General features: G+C 45.0%; 1 protein-coding gene across 3 annotated transcripts in view; it reads right to left on the bottom strand.

The window, feature by feature from the left end:
* The window catches only part of FAM53B (family with sequence similarity 53 member B), a 149,273-nt gene extending 133,114 nt beyond the window's left edge, over nucleotides 1-16,159 (bottom strand). The window contains exons 1-2 of one of the 3 annotated variants that reach the window (XM_066620969.1): nucleotides 16,086-16,159; nucleotides 6,890-6,980 (exon numbers count right to left, since the gene is read on the bottom strand). The gene's annotated coding sequence lies outside the window, so the exon portion shown is untranslated. The remainder of the gene's footprint in view (nucleotides 1-6,889; nucleotides 6,981-16,085) is intronic. The other 2 variants (XM_066620970.1, XM_066620971.1) reach the window with 2 other exon arrangements.
* Between the last annotated feature and the right edge of the window lie 680 nt (nucleotides 16,160-16,839).

Here is a 16,839-nt window from a genome sequence, read left to right as displayed (position 1 = left end):
TGTCTCCAGGTCATTTATGAAGAGGTTGAAAAGCACCGGTCCCAGGACAGATCCTTGGGGCACACCGCTTTTCACCTCTCTCCATTGTGAAAATTGCCCATTGACACCCACTCTCTGCTTCATCTTTTAGCAAAAAATAAACAACTAATTTCAAAAGCCATACTAAAGTTCCACTCTTCCCCCACACTGAATAGATGCCTTGCTCCACTCCATTAAAAAGCCAGTTAATGCCACCTTATTCCCCTATCCTATAAAGTACCAGGAAATGTTTCACATGCATATCCATTGCACCCACTCTAAAACACATCCAAAGGTATGGCAACTCACCTACAAAGTAATCTACTGATGATTTACTACCAAATGGAATCCATGCAGGAGATAAATGATACCTCTGTATGCTACATTATATCTTTATAAAACATTACATCCAACATACACTCCCCATTCCATAGAGCTTATTGTACTAATGCTCCAGTCTTAGCTCCCACCAGCCTACAGGGTGCAGTGGCACCAACAGAGTGTGCACTGCATCCTATGCTGGGAAGGTGGGGATCCACCAGATGGCTCAACTGTGCTGCAGGTCTGCCCTTAAAAAAAAAAAAATAACTGGTAGGTATTTGAGCAAACTTTTAGAAAGCAATATGGAGCCTTGGGCAGACTTCACTAAGCTACACTGGAGGTGGCAAAGCTTTAATTTAGATGAAGGATAAAAATTAAGGAGTAAGGGTGTAGCGTATGCTGAACATTTTGAATTAAAGCACCTGCTTTTGGTGCCAGATGAAAAACTTTATTATAAATATTACTAGGATAGTTCAGATGATACTGAACTGAACAGGCCCCATGCTACTACAAGAGTGCACAACCATAAGCCACATACAGCCTGGCCCCTCCCCTCATTTCTCAGTTAGTTTCCCTAATAATGAGAGGGGTGTTTGTTCAAAGAGCCCCTCTGTGTATATGCAAAACCTGTTTAAAAAGCACAGCGAAGGAGGTTCAGATGCACGTGCAAAATTATGGAAACTAGCACAAAAGCAAGGGGAAGGTTTAGGTCAAACATAAGGGCCCCCCCCCCAGGCTGCCTGCAGAAGCTTTTTATCTGGCCCAGCTGCTCAGCTACTGAGCAGTGCTGAGGTATTACTGCTGAAAGGGCAGTGTGCACGAAAACTGGGCTCTCCCATTTCTTGAAATATGATACAGAATTGCATGCTTTCTCTTCTGTCATTTGCAGCTAATGAATTTCTAAGTGAGAAGAAGTACTTATTTTTAGTTACGACCTGTTTAATGACATTACTTTCTGCCTAATGACATCCCTTCCCTCAGCAGGCATCATGAATGCCATTCGGCCCTCAGTATGAAACAATTTTGACACCCCTGGTTTAGGGTGTGTATACACCTGGAGCACATGTATCCATAATCGCATGGGGCTGATTCCTGGGAGAAAAGTACCAGCCCGCTGAAAGTTTAGAAACCACAGGCTACAGAAGCACAAAGTCCTGTGTAATCAAAGTCCAGAGCTATATACGAAAGCAAATCCTCTTTCCCTGCGGTAGTATTATGACTAAAGTCTGCAAAGAGAAGGTTGAACTTCGTTCATTTAATTAACGATTCTATACTTCCTGATGTCATAATGTATATATATTTAGAAACCATACATTAACAAACCTAGCAGATTTTTTAAGGCACAAGGAGAAAAGCACTGACGCACTGTGAACCACGGAGCAACTCACAGGGGCTGGCTCTAAAACAGCCCGAAGTGGATTCCACCCTTGGATGAGGTGTGGTTTACAGTCATGTGGTGTACCCTCATAGCAATCCTGTGTCTTGTTAGCATTTTACAGATAAGAAAACTAGTAAGTAAGAGAGTCTCAGCAGAAACCATCTAAGCAGTCAACAACTGAAAATCATTTTCCATAAGGCCAAGTCGAACAACAATTCCCAAACACCACACAGAATCAATAAAACATTGTACCAATACGTTAGCTACTACATAATTCATATTTACATATGAAACACAGAGGAGTTAATAGCAAAATTGCAACTTAGTTACACTCACTGAAGTTTTCAAGGCAAGAAGGAACAAACTTCAACTTTCCAAGATGGCAGACTTGATTCATAAACTTGAAAGCCTAGAAGTCTGATCTTAGGCATACTTAACAAGCCCCAGTATGCTAAATGGGACTCATTTCTATGGAAATGTGCATCAGATATAAGAGATGGGATTGAGGCTCAGTAAAAGAGCATATGCCTTATGAATGGAAGGTTCCATGTTTATTCTCCAGCAGTTCCATGTGGGGCTGGAAGATGGACAAACACTATCTGGAACCTTGGAGCAGAGGCATAGCTATAGGGGGGTCAAAACACTAAGTTTTTCAGGTGCCTGAATGCCCGTGAAAAGCAGCCACTCCCACTCGCTGCTGAAGCCATAGCATGTGGTGGGAGTAATACGAAGACTCCAAATGGCTCTGAAGATGAGGGGGAGGGGCTGCTTTACACAATTGTTCAGTGCCAGAAAAACTTAGGGTTTTAACTCCGCTCTAGCTACGCAACTACTCTGGAGAATCTCTGCCAGTCTGTGTAAGCAGCGCTGACCTAGAGGGACCAATGTTCTGGGTCAGTATATTACAAGTTCTATGTAATGATTGCAACCTTACAATCCTGTCCTATGTGTGTCTATTACACACCTCAGTTCTACTGAGATAAATGGTGCTTACTCCCAAGGATGCATAGTACTGTTGCCTTGCAGCGCAATTCAATCTTGCACTGGAACAGGCAGGCCAGGAGGTCTGCATGTTATCCAGCACAAGATTGGGGCCTGAAGTGGCTCAGCTGGAGGTAAGAGGAAACTCTTCCCCTTACCCCCAGGTAAGCCACCACAGTCCCAATGGGTCTCCTCTGACTTGCACCACCTTCCTAGCTGGGGGAACTTAAACAATACAATGAATGGGCAACCCAGGAAGGCAGTTCAATTTTGCATACGGAACTTAAGCAGTAATTGAGTTAAACAATACAATGAATACAGTAATGTAGGAGACTGGGTTAAAACAATACAATGAATAGGAGACACTTAAACAATGATTTACTATGCCAGACTTCTTCCTATAATATGTGAATTTTGTAACCATGAGCTTGTGACTTGACTAGAGTTTTTTTGGAAAAGTGTGCTGGGAGAAGTGTGGCCTGCATGAAGTTTTAGTAACATAACCAGATATAAAATCACAACTAAGGAAAAAGGGGATTTTTCACGTAACACCAGAGGTGGCAAAAGTCAGAGGAGAGTGGCTTGCAGTCGCTCCATGCTGCTTGGGGAACAGGGTTGGGATCTGACATAACTGCCAGGTCGCACCCCTGCCTCCCACTCCCCACCCACCACCAGGACCGCATTCCACCTGTCCGCCCCCCACTCCAGAACACCTCTCCCGCCTCCGCCCCAGACCCTTGCGTCGGCTGAGCTTGGCCAACACAACCCTCACTTCCTTCCTGAGTTGGCACATTCAGCTTTTGCGGGCCAGCATGCGTCCATGCACTGGCCCAGCCAACCCTCAAGGAGGCGCAAACATGCTTTACAGCACATTTGCGACCCTCCTAGGCCGGCGCACGCAACTTGCGCCGGCCCAAGGCACAGTCAGGATTGCAACCTTAGTTGTTTCAGATCTGCCAAACATGATAATTCTGTTCTTTTTCAGTGCATAATCTTCATTTATTTATCCAAAGACAGATGCTACTGCTACATCTATAATTATTTTATATATCATTATGAATTCTCCAGCAATGTGTCTCAGGCACCAAGTGTCCAATAACCACCTTTCTAGCAAAGATGGTAATTGCTACTCTAGAAATATCAGTTGTTCTATATCAGGGGTGCCCACACTTTTTTGGCTCGAGAGCTACTTTGAAATCCAGCAAGGCCCGGAGATCTACCAGAGTTTTTTTTTTACAATAATAGCATTTGCCATAACAGAATTTCCCACCTGCTTCTGCCCCATTTACCTTCCTCATCTCCTCCAGTTCTGTCAATTTACAGTCCATGTCTACTCAGAAGTCCCATTAATGTCAATGGGACTTACTCCCAGGAAAGTGTGGATAAGATTGGGCTGTCTGCTCTCTGCCTTGGAGGCCACCAATCCCTCTGTCAACAATGTCTACATGTTGCCCAGATGGCTTCTCATTCCATCTGCCCCCCCCCCAATGGTCATCTCCCTCCCTTTAAGAGATGCCCCAAGGTTCCTCACAGGCACCAATGTTGCTTCAGAGTCCGGTCTGATGCCTGTCCCATTATAGTCAATGGAGCTTACTCCCTGACAAGTGTGGACAGGACTGCAGCCTCAGAGCCCCACATCCTATGCCTGTCTACTCAGAAGTCAGTATAGCCACTGGGACTTACTCCCAGGCAAGTGTGGATAGGACTGCAGCCTCAGAGCCCCATCCTATGCAGGTTTACTCAGAAAAGTCCCATTAGAGTCACTGGAGCTCACTCCCAGGCAAGCGTGGACAGGACCGCAGTCTCAGCTCCTCCAGGGGGACACTCTTGCACTCTCTCTCTCTGCCCCCTATCTCTCTGCCTGCTCCAACCTCCCCACCGCCCTCTCAGGGGGCTCCTCGTGCACTGCCCCGTCCTCGAGCTCACTCCGCTCCTCTCCTCGCCCCCACCACGCGCGTGCTTCTCCCGCCTTCCTTCCCCTTCGCTGCTCTCCTCAGCCCCTGACAGACACAGGCGACCCCACAGGCGCTGACACGCTCGCTGTTCCTGAGCTCGTGCTTGACCGTGAGCAGAAACGGCTCTCCCCCCGCGGAGCAGCCACGGAGCGCAAGCTGAGCCAGGCGAGCTCACGAGCTATGCGAGGCGCGCTGCATGTTCTGGTGCGAGGGTCCGGGCGGTGCCTCCTCACGGGCAGCACGGCCCGCCATCCTCCTCTCACCCCCTCCCAGCAGGGGCAGGAGGGCAGCAGCGCTAGTCTCCAGGAGCCCCTAGTCTATAGACTCTATAGACTAGACTCTAGTCTAGTCACTAGAGTCTAGTGACTCAACACGAGGTAAAATGAGTCAATTGCAGAGCCCTTAGTCTAGTGACTAGACCAGGAGTCGGCAACCTTAAACATTCAAAGAGCCATTTGGACCCGTTTTCCGGAGAAAAGAAAACCTTGGGAGCCATAAAACCCTTTTGACATCTAAAATGAAGATAACACTGCATATATAGTTTTTTTTACCTTTATGATCTGCTGCAAGCTCCCCTTCCTGTGCTTATACTTATTGTTTACTTATACTTATACTTGACAATATACTTATTGTCAAGATAGATATATCTTGACTGAGGGCCCAATCCTATCTAACTTTCCAGCACTGATGTAGCCCAGACGTAAGGAAACAAATGTTCCCATACCTTGAGGAGGCCTCTGTGACTGACTCCCCACTACAAGATGCAGTGCATGCCCCATTAGAATGGCTGCACCGACACTGGAAAACTGGATAGGATTGGGCCCTGAGATGGCACTCTGAGGCACACACAGGGTGACCAGATGTCATAACAATAAAAGAGGACAAGTCACCCCAAAATGTAGGATATTGAAGAAAAATGTAGGACCACAAAATAAAAGCTAAAAACACTCATCTATATTGATTATATATTGATCAATATATAGATTTTATATTTATTATATATTGTATTATTGATCTCATGTGCCTAATTTAAAATTACTTATTATTGAAATTAAAACTGTATTACATATAATTTATTAATTACAAGAGGGAATGCGTTGCCTGCTCATAGGGAAAAGCAGGACATTTAAGTTCTTTTCCAGGACATGGGGCTAAAAAATAGGACATGTCCTGGAAAAAGAGGACCTCTGGTCACCCTGGGCACACACTGGGGCGGTGCATGCTAAGACGGCAACCTTGAATTTAGCACTCTTCATTTTCCCCAGGTCAACCCCCATCTTTCTTGCTCCTGAAAGAGCACCCCTTTCTGAGGCTCCCACAGCCCCATCTCTGCCCTCCTGCTCCCCATGGCACCCCAGAAAAGCAAGGTAAAGATGGAGTTACACAGGCAGCCCTTCCACAGCCTCCCTCTTCCCCACCCACCCACCCTTGCAAAGTCAACACTTCCCCCCTCTCCCACTGCTCTGCCTCACCTATTGCCCTACAAGAAAAAAGTGAGGTCATCCCCATTGCCTCACTATGCCAAGCTCCACCCCACAGCTGTGTGCACAGGAGATGCCCACAAGGGGACTGCAGGCGCCTTCTGTCCTCTCCTGGAAGCTGCCCCTGCCTCCCCCCACCCAGGCAGCCCTGCCTGGGCTCCCCCTCCTGCGTCTGCGCCCCCCACCGACCCCCCACTGGAAGCCCACCCGCCGGGCGCCCCCACCCCTTGCCAGCCACACTCAGGGTGGCAGGAAGCCAGGAGGGGAGCCTGGCTGCTGTCAGCCACACTCACCATATATACGATGTAGAGGGTGCACAGCGCATTACGGGAGCAGGCGAAGCCCCAGCACACCATCTTCCCAGGCAGGAGCAGCCAAGCCCCCCTTTCCCTCCCCCGCAGCACAAAAAAATCTCCGGCTCCCACCAAGGGGAAAGCAGCAGCAGCCCGTCCTGCACAAAACAATCTCCCCCTCCGCCCAAGGGGAAAGCAGCAGCCGCCCGTCCTGCCCCTTTAAATCCCAGCCTGCAGGAGCCAGAGCAGCAGCCGCCTGTCCTGCCCCTTTAAATCCCAGCCTGCAGGAGCCAGAGCAGATGGCTGAAAGCTCTAAAAACACAGGTTGCCGATCCCAGGACTAGACTAAGGGCTCTGCGATCGACTCATTTTGCCTCGGGATCGACCGGTAGATTGCGAGCAACGTTTTGAGCACCACTGTTCTATATTAATTCCTATGCCATGCTGAGAAATCTACAATACCTTTTGAAACGCACAGCTCCCCAAGGTCATTCAGTGATGTTTGTTGTCTTCTTAATCAGCACAGATGGCTTCTGCCATGATCCCCTCCTACCTTGTAGGGAAAATGGGACAAAAACCAAGTAAGAAAATGCTGAAAGAGGAAGGATGTCCTTTAACACATTCACAGAACCTACTGCAAACACAGGAGTTGTGTATCTACAGAAGAAAATAGAACTAACCAAGAAAATGCAGAATTACTACAGGGGTTAGGGCAAATTCAAAGGTTACAAATGTAGGCTATTTCACATACAAGGATAAATATACAGTAGAACCTCTTTAAGTTGACCACCCAAGGGACTGGAAGAATTGGTCAACATAGGGAGGTGGTCAACATACGGAAAAAGGCATTTAAATATTATCATGTTTAGCTCCCAGGACAACAAATGCAAGGCCAAGTTATTATTTAGATTGGATTTTTAAAAAGTTTTATTACAAATATCAATGAGAATTGATCCTCTTGTGATGCTTACTATTTATATCATCTATATATCAAGAGACAGAGAATAAACAGCCCACAATCAGTGTTTTAAAAAACCCCTGAAAATTCATAAGCTTAAAAAAAATTGTACGGTAAGTTAAAAAAAAATACGGTTTCATAGCAGACATGCAGACCAGTGCTATCTCTTACCAGCCCATAGCATGTAGCATGTTACATAGCCACAACAGCTAAAAAAAAACCCCACTTTTTTACTTAGGCTGCCTGGCCTCCACTGGGTCTCCTCAGATTCACTAAATGCCAGAAGGTGTTTGATACGGTCCCTCACTAAAAGCTGTTGAGAAAACTCCACAGTCAGGGAATAAGAGGACAGGTCCTATCATGGACTGGGAACTGGTTGAGGACCAGGAAACAGAGAGTGGGTGTCAATGGGCAATTGACAAAAAAAGTGGAGAGAGGTGGAAAGTGAAGTGCCTGAAGGATCTGTCCTGGAAACAGGGATAAGCAGGGAGGTGGACAAGTTTGTGGGTGACACTAAACTTTTCTGAGTGGTGAAGACCAGGAGGGATTGTGAAGTGCTCCAGAAGGATCTCTGCAAACCGGGAGAATAGGCAGCAAAATAGCAGTTGTGTTTCAATATAAGTATAAAGTAATGCACTGGTGATGGGAACCAAAGAGAAAGGACAGTGGCTTCACTATGCACAAGCAGTATCACACTCAGTGGGCAACTTACAGAGGGTAAATTAATACTCTGTGCGATGGTCGAAGTGGTCAAGATACAACTTACAGAGATGGTCAATATAGAGAGGTTGGTCTCCCATAGTGTATATGCAGTGTCCATACTGTGAAAATTAGGTCAACTTAAGGAGGTGGTCATCATAGAGAGGTGGTAAACTTTGGAGGTTCTACTGTATTGTACGAATTGGACTTTGAATAACTAAGGACTTTCAGCCCAATTCAGCACCACACCCTCCCGCAGCAGATACAGCTATGCCAACATGGTAGGTGCTGCATCTTGTAGTGGAATTCTGAGCCAAGAAGGCCTCCTTAAAGTAAAGGAACATTTTTCGCTTACCCCAGGATATGTCTGAATTGCCCAGCTGGGTCTACTCAAACCAACTATTTTGCTGGTGGAAGTCCAAGTGGACCCAGGCTAGGAAGGGAATAAGATATAAGCTGATCTGCTGCAACTGATATCACCCCCTTCCTGGCTTTGACACACACCCCTTCCCTCCCGGTATTCCCACTGTTACTTCCCCTTTCCCTCCCTGTTCCTCCGACCCCCCCCCCCATGCCAACTTAGTGGGATCAGGGCTTCTCTGGAGACTGCTGACATTGGTCACTTGCCACAGCGGCCAAGACATTTTGCAACCCCCATAAAGCACATTGCACTGGCAGAATACACATTCCAGCAACACAGTTGCTCAACAGGATCAGGCAATTGACTTGCTCTGTTCCATGAAATCCCAAACGCTAGAGTGGTCTCTGAATCACTAGGCCTGAATCAGCCAATAAGACTGCTGTCTCAGTTTCTCTTTCCATGTGGTAATGGCTTCAGAATGTATGCTATAAATTAAAAATAACATCTGAGGTGGCTTTTGTAAAGGAAAAATGGAAGAGCTACTCTCTCCCAAGCGCTGGTTCAAAACATTTTGGAGTTTAATACAATTCTAAATGGTGCCTTTCAAGGTGGTAAAAAAACCCAGCATAATAAAGGATTATAATTCTAGGTAAAAAATTAATATTTTTATAAATATAAATTTATATTTATATTATTGTAATAATAGTACTTTATATTATCATAAATAATTTGTCATTTTCTACCTTTGAACAGAACCCCAAAATCTGTTCTTTGGGTGACCTGTATTACCTTACCTAGTGGTAGAACCATCCCTTTCTCCTTAACACACACTATTCAAAACCATTTCAAAACTTAAACCAGGCAGCTAGGACTGCAGGAGTGTGTGCATACTGAACATTTTCCAGTCAAATAGCTTTCTGTTTTGAAAAGGTATTTTCATTTAAACAAAATAGTTATCTGCCCTCCTCCCTTCCACCCACCCACAAAAGACATTTTATTACAAGACAAAGGGTACAATCTTAACAAACTTTCCAGCAATACAGCTCTGAGGTAAGGAAACAAACATTCCCATACCATGAGGAGGCCTCCCTGACTGCCACCCAACTGCAAGATGCAGCACGCGCCCCATTGGCCCAGCTGTGCCAGTGGTGGAAAGTTGGTTAGGATTTGGGCCGTACTGTATTATTTGTTTCATTCCAAGGGAGGAAGTAGGGAGGAAATTAAGAGATGAAATTTTTCAAAGTTTGAGCAGCAATCAATACAGTTACAAAGCAACTTCTAGCCTCTTCGGTTTGACCCTAATTTAGCCAAGTATTAAAAAATCAATGCAATAAGATAACAAGACTATAGCCTACATCAGTGGTTCTCACACATTTAGCACCAGGACCCACCGGGACAGAATGAGAATCTGTCGGGACACACCGGAAGTGATGTCATGACTAGAAGTGACATCATCAAGCAGGAAAATTTTTAACTATCCTAGGCTGCAATCCTATCCACACTTACCCAAGAGTAAGTTTCCTTTACTGTCATTGTTAAAAGAATATACATAATAGCCTGTTAAAAGTACAGATCTGTCACATTTCTCCAAGTGCATTCACATACCATGGTAGCATCAAGTCTAATATATTAAAAATAAAATATTGAAATGAATGGGGACCCATTGTCTCGTGACCCACCTAGTGGGTCCCAAACCACAATTTGAGAAACACTGGCCTACATTATAAAAGTCAAACTTGCAATAAGAAAATGAGTCTGAGCCCTTGGCTCTAATGGAGTCACTGAAAGGTTAGGGATAAGCTATTGCTTATTTTCCAGGTCAGAGTTCCTACATGAACTTGGTTTTATCAGTATCATCACTTGGTAACAGAAAACATTTCACCAATACAAGCTAATTTTACAGTAGAAACCCATGGGTTCAATTCACGCTGCAGCCAAAATTCAGCAGAGTTTGGTGTGCACAAGCAGTTAGTTTTTTTCACAACAGTACAACATTGCCACCAAAAGAAGTCACCTCAACTTTCGAAAAGAGCTTAGCAAGTTATGGTCTGACCAAAGCAAATCAAGTATCTCAGGTTTACACATGGCCCTAAAACAGTTTCACTTATATGCTATGCTTGTATAAAGGTAGGTCTATCCAGCCACAAAACCTGTTAAGGTTCAGTCCTATAAGCAACTACATGAGAGTCCATTACTGGCCCTTACTGTTAAGTAAACATACTTAGGATTGTGCTGCTAGATACATAATACTGTATAGTAGCTGAACTGCTCCAACATGACTGAGAGTGAAATCCTAAACTGCACTGTATCCAACGTAGGTTAGGAGCAGGGGTAAGGGAGGCCACCTAGGTGTAAGGGGATATTTTCCCCTTATCCTGTGTAACACCCCAGCCTGCTCTATGAGGCTACCCGGATCTTTGCCAACTTTTTAGCTGGCACAAATCAGAGGAGCCCATGTAAGGCTCCGAGGCTCAAGAGCAGGGGTTAGGATGTGGCATGCACGGCTGCCACCAATCCTACCCTCATTCCAGGCCCAAACCTCCCCCTGTTTTCTGTACAACCCCTGTCACCCTCTCCCATCCCCTGCACAGCCTGGTGCAATCTTACCTACTCCAGCAGGTGCCGGGACAGGATCTGGCACCGGCAGGCCAGCACACATCAGCAGGCTGGCACATCAGTGTGGCCGGCTCTTGAGTAGGCGCAAATGTGCCTTATGGCACATTTGCATCACTTCAGAACCAGCCCAGGGGGCCTGTGCTGGTGCAACGCCACATCAGGATTGGGCTTCGTGGCTGCAATCTTATACATTCTTGAGAGTAAGCCCCATTGAACACAATAGAACTTACCGTACTTCTGAGCAGACATGCTTAGTATTGTGCTGGGAGTTCTCAGGTAAATAAACATGGAGCTCGGTTCTGGGCAGACACAGCCCATTTGTTTCCCATGTGACTGTGCAGGCTGATCATGTTTTGTGACATCTGATTGTATGTGTTCCTTGTTAAACACTGAGTGGCTGCTGCCTTGGGCAGCTCCCCAAAGCAGAACGAGAGAATTTAACTTTTAGTACTCCAAGGCACTGTGTCTGTTGTTGTTTAATATAATAATGCTACTAATAGTAAGAAGACAAGGAGGAGGAGGAAGGCAAAGAAAATTTTTTGTAAGGAAACAGATTACATACATGATGACCTTTTAGGAAACAAGTTGAAGCAAATGCAGAAGACAAAGCCTGGCTTCAGCACCATTCATTTATTCATGTATGCAGGCCGGCCTTGTTGCAAAGCAACCATTCATGAACCAGTGGAAATTTTATGAAGATACAATACCTCTGAAGAAGAAGGGGGCAGGATCTTCCATGCCAGATTTTTAAGTGGCAGCCGTATAAATATAAAATGAATCCTGCTTATTACATTGTATCAATCATCTAGTTGGCTCTACCACTTGCTCATTTATAGGAACACTCCCACAGCATACCAAGTCACTGAGTAGCTCTGTATGCCTTGCATTTGTTGAAAGCAGGTATAAAAGCATGTAGGTCAGGGCAAACGGACACCATGTACATCATTACTGTAAATAGTTCTTTCAGGGAAGAGATGTAAGAATCTAGTGCTTAAGAAGTGAATGGAAAGAGAAGCATGAAAAGGCAAAGGGCAGACATACAGATGTTCCTGGAGAATTTTTGAAATCCTGATTATTGCAAACTGATGCTACTATTTGCAACTAGGAGGTCCCTTTTTAACTTACTACATCCTCAGTATTGTTTGAGCATTTAGAAGGAAAATATTAGCATCTAGGTTGCACCCAATAAAAGCTGGAGCTCCTTTTTATCAACATATCATAAAAATAAATTGTGACTCATTTTACATAATTTGTCTACAGAGATATCTATGAAGATAGGCACACTTTCAAAGGGAAAGAAAGTGACCAAGGGTTAGTTAAGACACACATGTTCATTTCATGGAAAAATGACAACCAAGAGAGCGCTACGGCATACCTCAAACTTTATTTCGTTTTCTGTTAATTGGGGAGAAACGATTTCACTATCACCTCATAAGATCACGCTGTATTCAAATTATTCAGCTGAAAACTAGACCCAGCTAAAGCCTACCACATGAAAAGCCGATCGCCTAGGCTACTTGACGATGAAACTGTTGGAGTGCGAGTTTGTTCTAGTGTACAATTTTTCCATATCTCCTACAGTTACAACAGCTAACCACATTTTGGAATATTCCTAGTCAAAATTACAAACTTCTATCCAAAATATGGCTTCAGAAGGAAGAAGAAATGTACAAGTATTCCAAACAGTGGATAGAACATACTTCATTGGTAAAGATGAATGGGTAACCACAGAACAGTGGGTTTGCAGGTCTGCAGGATGTACTGGGCACAATCCCAGTACATAATCCTTCGTATGTACAGTACAGGCATATCACATGCTAGTCTGGCTGATAGAAACTGCCATCAAGTTTCAAGTCTCACTGATGCTTTTATATAATATCTCATCAGTTGGGGGGGGGAGACGGAGAGTCTGACATGACCAAGCTTGTAAGGAGTCTAACATTATAGTCACTGCTTTGGTTGTCTGACCCTATCAGCAAATTAGTACTTAGTCTGAACACAGACTTAATTAGATTTTTAAAGCTTTATTTCCCATGCTATCATATATTCTTGCTTTATTTTCATAACAACCACCTGGCAAGGTAGATTAGACTGACACATAGTGACTACCCAAGTCACTCCATCACCTTCACTGAACCAGGGTCTCCAAGTTTTGTGCCCACTGTTGCACTCACATGATCTAAATCTAAGCATTCTGAGTGAATGCATCTGAATTCTGTTTTGAATTGCTGCTTGTTGCTCATGGAATCTGCCACACTTAAGATGTAACAAATCATTATTCTCAGTACAAACAGAACATATAAAATACATTAAGAGTTCAAAAGGACAAATTAGCATATCTAAATAAAGAGAACAACTCACTTGTTTCAGCTCAAGATTTTTTGGGGGAAAAAACAAGTTTCCTACTCTTCAGGGAAGAGCTTAATATCATGCCCTGGCTCAAGAATAGTAATTCCCCCAAAACACATTTTTTCTTGAATATTTGTGAAGAGCAGTTCCGTTAAACTCAAAACCTTGTACACTGCATGGTGAGAATATGGACTGGTCCCATTAAAAGTATCCTAGAGTACTTTATTTATTCTAGTCTAGAAAAAATCTTAACCTACAAATCTATTTTCCCAGAACTGGCTATCTAGTAAAGACAAGTTTACAAGGCTGGATTTATGTGATGAACAGGTAGGATTGAGCAAATCCAATAAGAAAATGTGGATTAAAACAAAGTTCAGGGTATTCCTTCACTGGAATAGACTAACGGCCCAATCCTATCCAACTTTCCAGCTCCAGTGTAGCCACAATGCAGCTCCGTTCTAAGGAACACATCTTCCCATAGCTTGAGGAGGCCCCAGTGACTGCCCCTCCACTGCAAGATGCATTGCACACCCCACTGGCACAACTGTACCAGCACCAGAAAATTGGATAGAATTGGGCCCTGAGGCTGCAATCCTTTACAGTACATACTTACCAGGGAGTAAGTCCCTTTGACTTCTATGGGTCACTTTTGAGTAGATTTGCACAGACTTATGTTGAAAGTCTATGGCCTAATCCTGCAGCAAGTACTGTATACTGTACACTCAAGCACATAACTAATGCTGTTCTCTGAGTGAATAACCACTCTCCCACTACATTTCTTACTTGGCTGGCTTTGTAGCTTTTCACTATAGTTAAACTATGTCCTGCTGTAATCCCCTGAACACAGGGCAGAGTTTGTACTCAAGCAGTCTATATTCTGTGCTGCCAAGACGACAAATGAAAGCTGCCTCTTAAATCATCTCAGCAAAAGGCAAATTTTCTCTTGAAGGGGCTGTGACACAGATAATCAGTGTGCTCTGGACCTTAGAGCTTCCTTGGCTTTTTTTTTTTACAGAGGTAAAAATCTGCAAACTGTTAACCCAGCTAATCTCAGATATCAGATCTTCACTAAATTACTCCAGAGTGTGCACAAATTACAATCAAACCACAACCTGAGGGAGGAAAATCAATAATGAATATAATGATTTTACACGATGAACTGTTACTTTCAACAAAGTTTGTGACATGACTTTACTCGTGCACTATTCTCTTTTCATACATGGGCCAATTAATACTGTTGACATCTATTTGCCTGCTCTAACTTGAGTTCATAACAGCCCAATCCTATCCACACTTTCCTGAGAGTAAGCCCCATTGACTCTAATGGAACTTACTTCTGAGTAGACATGAACTGGCTGGGTCTATAAGACATTATTTCTGTGAAAACCAAGGCATATAACAGAGTATTCTGAAAAGTAACATACATTTAAGCTAGTACTACTAACTGATGGAGGGAGGGAACAAATTTGCTTATACATCCACAAATCAAACCTCTTTTAAAAAGTGAACAATTAATCCATCGCAAACTAGTTTTAATAGAAGTATAAGCTACTTGAATACATAAAAATGTATGGCTCATATCTGGATAGACTACTGTCAGATACGTAAAGCTGGGAGAGTAGAACCTGACAGGCCCCAACTACAGCAAAATCTCCATCCAAGTACAATATGCAGTAACACAAGCATTGAAGCATATAGTACCTAAGCATTATCCCCAAGAAGAAACAAGGAAAATACAGTTAAAGTAACTGTGAAAAATATGGACTGCAAAGACCAAGTGGGACTGATAGACCAGAACCGCTGGCAGATGTTATTATGAAGAAAGCTGTAAACCACTCACATGCAACCGTAAGTATTGTCAACCTGTTTGTTCTCAGCCTGACTTCTTTAGTTTCACTAGTGGGGGGGGGGGGGAGGGAGGAGAAAGATAAAACAAGCCTGGGGAATCAACTCCCATACAGCTGATAAATCAATGACGTCTTGCAAAAAAATGTGACTTTACAAGAGCCTTTCAAGGACAGATCCTATCAACATGTGCAGATGTGAGGCATGCAATTAATTATTATTATCATTACCATTATTATTCTGTAAAAGAGAGCAACAAATCCTGGGGGGGGGGGGATGAGAAGAGAATTGTTTTTAAAAAATGTTAGCACCAGCTGCATCTTGCAGGGAATAAGCATAGCCACAGAGCATGTAGCTCAATTCAATCAATCAATCAAAGAGATCAGTCCTTTGCTGTTCTGAGTCTACCAATTTAGTCACACGCCAAAAGTTCAGTCAACAAAAGGATCATTTCTAAACTTTGGGGGGAGGCTGCCTGCCCTCCCAGTGCCCAACCTCCTTTCCTTTGCCTGGCTAGTCTCTCCAAGTAATTTTTTCTCATCATGACAGCCCAGAAGGATGAAGTTAGAAACCGGATTGAATGAATGCACTCCCAGGATCAATCTTCACCTTCCTGTCGGCTGGATCTTTCTTTTTGGCTGGATGCAAAGGGCAGACTTTGCAAGCAGAGGCAACGGGGAAGGAGGCGGTGGGACTCGGTCCTTCCCCCCTGCTTGGATCGCCCTGTCATCTCCCCCATCTCAAGCTCTTTTTTCAGGTGCAAGGCAAGCAGATCAAACACCCACGACCCAAGAAGACAGCAGAAAGAAGAAGAAGAAGACAGTCTCCACCTCAAGCCATCAGGACAAGCCTCTCCTTCTCTCTCTGTCCAAGAGGGGAATGGAAAGTGTCTCCGCTTGACTCTGCTACACATTGTAACAATATCTGCCCAGGACGAGACCAACGGCGCAGGGATGGGAAAGAGGGGAGGGCAGGCAGGGAGGGCAGGCGGGACCCACGAGCCACCCCCAGCGTGGTCTCTCACCCTTGCGATCAGCCCCGCTGCCCAGCCTTGCGTTGCGCGTGTCCACCACGAAGCCTCCAGGGCGCGCCCTGGCAAGGACGGTGCCAAGGTCCCCCTGCCCAAGCGCCGGTGCTGTGGACCGATCCAGCCGGGGAAAGGAAATAGGCTGGTCACTTCCTGGATGGTTTGCACAGTGAGGCTGGTGCGTCGCAAAAAAAATGATCCTTTAAAGGAAGGAGGAAAGGGGGGTGGTGATCATCAAAGGCACCCACTGGTGCAGCTCAGGGCTGCGCGCTCCTCCTGCCAGTGATGGGCTTGGCTCAGCTGCCTCGGAGGCAGGGAGAGCAGGGGGTGGGTGGTTTGGAAATGGTCAGCCTGGCTGGGGCCGGCTCCTAGAGGGCGATCTTGGCCAGGTGCAGCCCGTGCGCAGCCTTGGTCAAGGAAGGGAACCTGCCTGGTTGACATCCACGCAGCTGCGGGCGGCTGGCTAGTGGCAGGCTCCTGGGGCTGCGTGGCACTGAGCCGGGCTTCAGCCCCACCACCTCTTTGGAGAGCCAGGGAACGGGGGAAGCAAGAACAAA

The sequence above is a fragment of the Tiliqua scincoides genome, chromosome 3, assembly GCF_035046505.1.
Source record: "Tiliqua scincoides isolate rTilSci1 chromosome 3, rTilSci1.hap2, whole genome shotgun sequence".
Classification (NCBI taxonomy): domain Eukaryota; kingdom Metazoa; phylum Chordata; class Lepidosauria; order Squamata; family Scincidae; genus Tiliqua; species Tiliqua scincoides.
This window is presented reverse-complemented; position numbering and strand designations above follow the sequence as displayed.